This window comes from Nannospalax galili, unplaced genomic scaffold, assembly GCF_000622305.1.
Source record: "Nannospalax galili isolate Female #2095 unplaced genomic scaffold, S.galili_v1.0 scaffold84, whole genome shotgun sequence".
In the NCBI taxonomy this organism is placed as follows: domain Eukaryota; kingdom Metazoa; phylum Chordata; class Mammalia; order Rodentia; family Spalacidae; genus Nannospalax; species Nannospalax galili.
Genome location: NW_008352272.1, coordinates 697,133 through 702,846, shown reverse-complemented (window position 1 = coordinate 702,846; position 5,714 = coordinate 697,133).

Genomic DNA, 5,714 nt, shown 5'->3' with positions numbered 1-5,714 from the left:
CAAAGCTGTGGATACCCCCAGTTGTATGAGCCAAACTTTTTGCTTAAACTAGTTTCAGTTGAGTTTCTATAGCTCAAACCCTAAAGAATGCTGACTAATAAATATACTTAGGGTAATCAGGTATCTCCTTAATACATATGTGTGTGTTTGTGTGTGTGTGTGTGTGTGTGTGTGTGTGTGTGTATTCTAAAACTTTTTTGAAGATCAGACAGCTAGACTCAGAAAAGCTTTTCTCTTAGAAATGTATTAAGCTTTCACTGTTCAAAAGTAGAATTGTATATTTGAGGTCTTAGCAGGAGGCTGAGGAGGTGAGTATGTGTGAGAGTGACTTCAACAATATGTGTGACAGTATGGACCAGGTGGAGTTTACACTGTGGGCAGTGGGAAATCACTGAGACCAATTCCAAAAAGAAAGTGGTATCACACAGGGACTTAAGGGATGATTCTCTTCTGGGCTCCCCACTGAGGTCTGGGCGGGATTCGCCAAAGACTAGTGACTGGCCTGCCGTTTGGCATTTGTGGGAAGCAGTCATTTGTTGAAGTCTTTGTAAAGCTGTGGCCACAGGAGACCAAAGCCCCTAGCAGAACTCAGGGGGGCAGTAAGGAAAGCAGGGTGGCCCGGCGTCTGCCTTCATCAAGGGAAGAGCCACTGAAGACTCGCTGCTTTCTTGCTGCCTGTTAGGGATGAAGGCTGTTCTAATGCTGGGGCCTGGAGCACTTAGAGGGCACTAGCAGCAGGGTACAGTGAGGCACGCCTGTCATCAAGAGGCCGAGGCAGGAGGATTAACAAGTTCAAGGCCAGCTTGGGCAGCATAGCAAGTTCCAAGCCAGCCTGGGCAACTTAGTGAGATCCTAAGAACAAAATTAAAAAAAGAACAAAAGGAAACAAAGACATCAGAGGGCTTTAGGGGTGATGGTATAATGTATGACCTATGAAACATCTGGAACAATTTGCTTCTTTCAGCCAGGCTTGGAGAAGGTACCGATTGTGGCTGTGGTGTCAAGAGATACCATGAAGGCAGGTGACATTTCCCAGAGCATAGCTGAAGGGCTCATCTCTTAACTTTAACCCAGCTCCCCATGGGGTGTGCTAATGGACCTGGAGATCAGGTGTTTTTGATTGTCAGGTGATCTCACAGTGGGGCAAAACACCTGGGGGGTGCAGTGACGGCACCTCATTATGAACCAGAGCCTACCAACAACATCAGAAATGACCATTAAAGTAAAGGATGTTTGCTTATCATAGAACACAGCTCAGCAACTGCCTGGCATTCTCTCGCAGAGGCCTCAGCCTGGCCCTGTGAGAACGTGCTGTCTTTCCCTCTTTCACAGGTGATAAAACACATTTGGGAGGTAAAGCAGCTTTTCAGGCCATACACCAGCTGAGTCCCAGGGTCTAGGAGTCAAGCGGAGGGTGTCTGCTCTACCAAGACATTTATGGTGCGTTGTAGTTCCAGGCTGAGGGGCTAGAGCAGCCCAGGCTTTCCACAGCAAGATGGGGGAATACTCATTGAAAAACTTTCCCAGTGCTTATAGGGGTGACACTTCCCCAGGACTTTGAATGGATATGCTAGGGCCAAGCCTGTGCTGTAGTAACCTGGGACTGTTACAGTTTGGATGTAAAGTGTCCTCCAAAAGGCTCATGTGTTGAAGGCCTGGTCCTTAGCTGGTGGGCTCTACCATTAAGAGACAGTTGCATCACCAGGCTCTCAGTTAATAAATAGGTTAGCACCTTAGTGGATTTATAGTGTGATGTGATGAAGTTCCTGGATCCACAGTTGAACGAAACACTAACTGCAGACCTCAGGTACTTACACATGGGCCACACAACTAGCCCCATGCTGAAACTCCCCACCCATTCCAGGACAAGGTATTGTAAGCAAAATCACCCTGAGCTCCAGACTTGTGCTGGTCCAAGTGTTGGCCCACTGGTTATCTTCATTTATTTTCTGTTACTCTAACTGAATCCCAGACCCTGAGTAATGTAAAAGGTATAAAGGTTTATTTGCTTACAGTTCTGGAGGCTGAGAGTCCAAAGTAGAGGGACTATATCTCACAAATGTCTCCTTACTAATGGGAACTTTGTAGATGCTCAAGGAAACCCAGGGTACCACATGGCAAGGGTGACACACACAAAAGATGTCGCCATCTTGTGGCTGTCCAGAAGTCATGTCCATGGCCATGAGACCCCACACCCTTACTCCACAGTCCCCGCTGGCATCTAGCTAGTGCTGGAGGTTTGCAGTGAGGAAGATAACAGGATAACCCCTGTTGAGTTCTTAGCTCATTAATTCAGTCTTTCAATATATTGCTCATCAGTGCTGTAAGTCAAGGTCCACTGTTCAGGTTACTGGTAGTCATTTGCTTTACCTCAGTTTCCCTACACATTAGCATGAGCAGTTAGGTTCAGTTCCACTTTCTTAGTTTTAACTCTTGTTTCTAGATCACTCCAGTGATAAATCATACCCTTGGAGGAAAAGAGGGAGGGAGAGGAAGGGGGAAGGAGAAAAAGGAAGAGAGAAAAAGGCGGGAGGGAGGGAGAGAGAGACAAAGAGCACACACAACTTTTATAACACACTCATCACTCTGGAGAGATAACCATTGATCCTAAAATGATGCCATCAATCCTAATCACCTTTCAAAGGTCCACCTCCAAATGCTAGCAACCTCTGACCTTGGGGACGAATTCCAGAGGACATTCAAAGCATAGCACCTGGCTTCCATGGAATCCCGTTCCACTCTAATAAACTCCAAGTGTGATCACATTCTGCCCCAAACTTTAGCCTCTTTGCTGAGGATGGCCTGTGGTTTAGGCACTTAGTGATTAGAGTCGTCGTTGATGCATTAATAACTGGCTGTGCCCTGCCTTTTCTTGAGGTAGAAACATTTGTGTTTATGCAGACCCTGCAGCCCTAACAGGCTGTCCAAGATGGTGTGGGAGTGTGTGTGTGTGTGTGTGTGTGTGTGTGTGTGTGTGTGTATCTGTGTGTATTGTGTCCGTGTGTGTGTGTTGGAGCACATGTGGAGGCCAGAGGTCAGTGTCGGGTGTCTTTTGCAGTCCTTCTGCATCTTGTTCTTTGAGATGGTGTCGCTCATTGAATCTGGTGCTTGTAGATCTGGCTGGCCTGACTGGTCAGCAAACCCCTGGGGTGGTTCTGTTTTGCCCCCAGCATTGGGATCATAGGCGCACACTGCTGTGACTGGCTTTTACGTGAGTGCTGGGGATGGAGCTCAGGCTCTTTCTAATGATTTCATAGCCATCTCACCTTTTAGCACATGACCATGTGGCTTTGGATTTAGACAGGACATTTTTGAGAGCTTTAGCAGAGGTTCATACCTGGTTGCAATAGAGCAGTGGTTCTCAAACTTTTTGGCCTCAGGAACCTCTAACACTGAAAGACTCCAGAAAACTTTCGCAGTCAACTGCTCTACCCCTGAGCCCTACACACAGGAACTTTTGTTGGGTAAAATATATCAAGAGCTGCTTACCACACTGGACGCTTAAAAAACCATCTTAAGCCGGGCATGGTGGCACATACCTTTAATCCCAGCAGAGACAGGTGGATCTCTGTGAGTTCAAGGCCAGCCTGGTCTACACAGTGAGTTCCAGGACAGCTGGGATAACAGGGAGACCCTGTCTCAAAAAGATTAAAAAAAACAAAAACCAAAAAACCAAAAACAAAAACAAAACACCATGTTAAATAAGAATTCCCTGCTTGTTTGTTCAAAACAACCTCTATTTCCCCCAAAGACAGTGAGAGGCGCCTTTGCCCTACATGTTTGCAAATTTTGTTTTGTTTTGCATTTTTGTTATTATGTAGCCCAGGCTGGCTTTAAACATGTGATCCACCTGCCTCTGTCCCCTCTAATGGAATTACAGGTGTGCACCACCACATCAGACAGTTGGGTTCTCCCATGTGTCCTGTGTTCCATCTGCTGCCACAGTATCTTATGATGCAGAGCTGCTGGGAAAGTGCATGTAACACTCCGAACTAATGAGAGGAAAAGAACTCACCTTTTCAATGGGAAAATGTCACAGCTGTCATCTTATGGGTCTTCTTAAGGAATAGCTAGTGCTATCACCATGCCACATTCTCAGATGAGAAAATCAGTGCTCAGAATACTGAAGACATTTGTACAAGGTGAGGACCAATGGGGAGCTGGCCATCACCTGTGGATTTTTTTTTTTTTTTTTGAGACAGGGTCTCCCTGTAGCCCTGAGTGTCCTGGAACTCATTATGTAGAGCAGCCTGTCCTTGAACTCACAGAGCTCCTCCTGCCTCGTCTTCCTGAGTTCTGGGATTTAAGGACATGTACCACTATGCCTGGCTCAACTGTGTTCTTAACCCCTTGCATGCTCCTGCAACTGCTGTGGATGAAGGCACTCCAAGTCTGTGAGGCCTTGGATCCCAACCTCTTGAACCATGCGCACAATAAAACTTTATGCTTTATAGGGCTGGAGAGATGGCTCCGCGGTTAAGAGCACTGACTGCTCTTAACAGAGGACCTGGGCTCTATTCCCAGCACCCACATGGCAGCTACGAACTGTCCTTAACTCCAGTTCCAGGGGAATCCGAAGCCTTCTGACCTCTGAGGCATTGCACAACATGGGTGCACTCACATACATGCAGGGAACACACTCATACACATGAAATAAAAATAATAAATAAAACATTAAAAAAACTTTATGCTTTATAAATTATCCAGGCTCTGGATTTCAATTGTGGGAACAACAACAACAAAAAACCCCGAATGAACAAATCAGTGCTCCAAAACTTCCAGCCGCACAAGTCTGTGTTCAAAATCAGAGAGGAGACAAGAGGGAAGAAAGACAGTCTTCTTTCTTTGGAAAGCAAAAGAGCAAGGCTTGAAATTATTGGTGTGAATAGACACATGACAGTTGGCTCCTGGTCAATCACTTAGGGAGAACGAAAGAGCAAGCTTTCCTCTATACCCTCAGCAGGCCAAGTTCACCTGTAGCATCTCAGTTAATCCTTATTCCATCTGCAAAGTGTACACTGTGGACACCTGTCTGGAAGGGGCAGTAGGAGCCTGCATTTGCAGAGCAGCAGCCCAAGCATCTGTTTGCTGGTGGGAGGGGTTATGTGACTTGCCCAAAGGCTCACAGTTACTAAGTTGAAAATGTACAATGTCTTCCTCCAAAACTGGAGCTCTTTTTCTCAAACCTGCTTTCTGTCTAGGAAAGCTGACTGTCCCGGCTTGGGTTCTAGTTGCAGTCAGTCAATAACAACATTTGGAGAAGGGCAGGATGGGTGAAAGCGGTTTTATTCTGTGTGCGTGTGTGTGTTGCACACAGTCGTGAGTGTGCACATGAGGAGGCCCAGAGGAAGACATTGGGTGCCTTCCTCTGTTACTCTCTACCTTATTCCCTTGAGACAGGGTCTCTGGTTGGCCAGTGAGCTCTGGGGACCCACCTATCTCTGCCCCTTCCAATGCTTGGACTTACAGACGTGCAGCTATGCTTGGCTTTTGACGTGAGCACCGAGGATTTCAACTTAGGTCCTCATGCTAGCACTCTTACGCACCGAGCCATTTCCACAGCCTGGTGAAGGTAGTTTTAAAGATTGTGGCTGTGCATTGCTCAAGTGGGGAATACTTGCTCAGCATGCATGAGGTCCGAGAAGAAGAGAAAGAAGAGGTGGAGGAGGAAGAGGAGGAAGGGGGGAGGAAGGGGGAGGAAGGGGGAGGAAGGG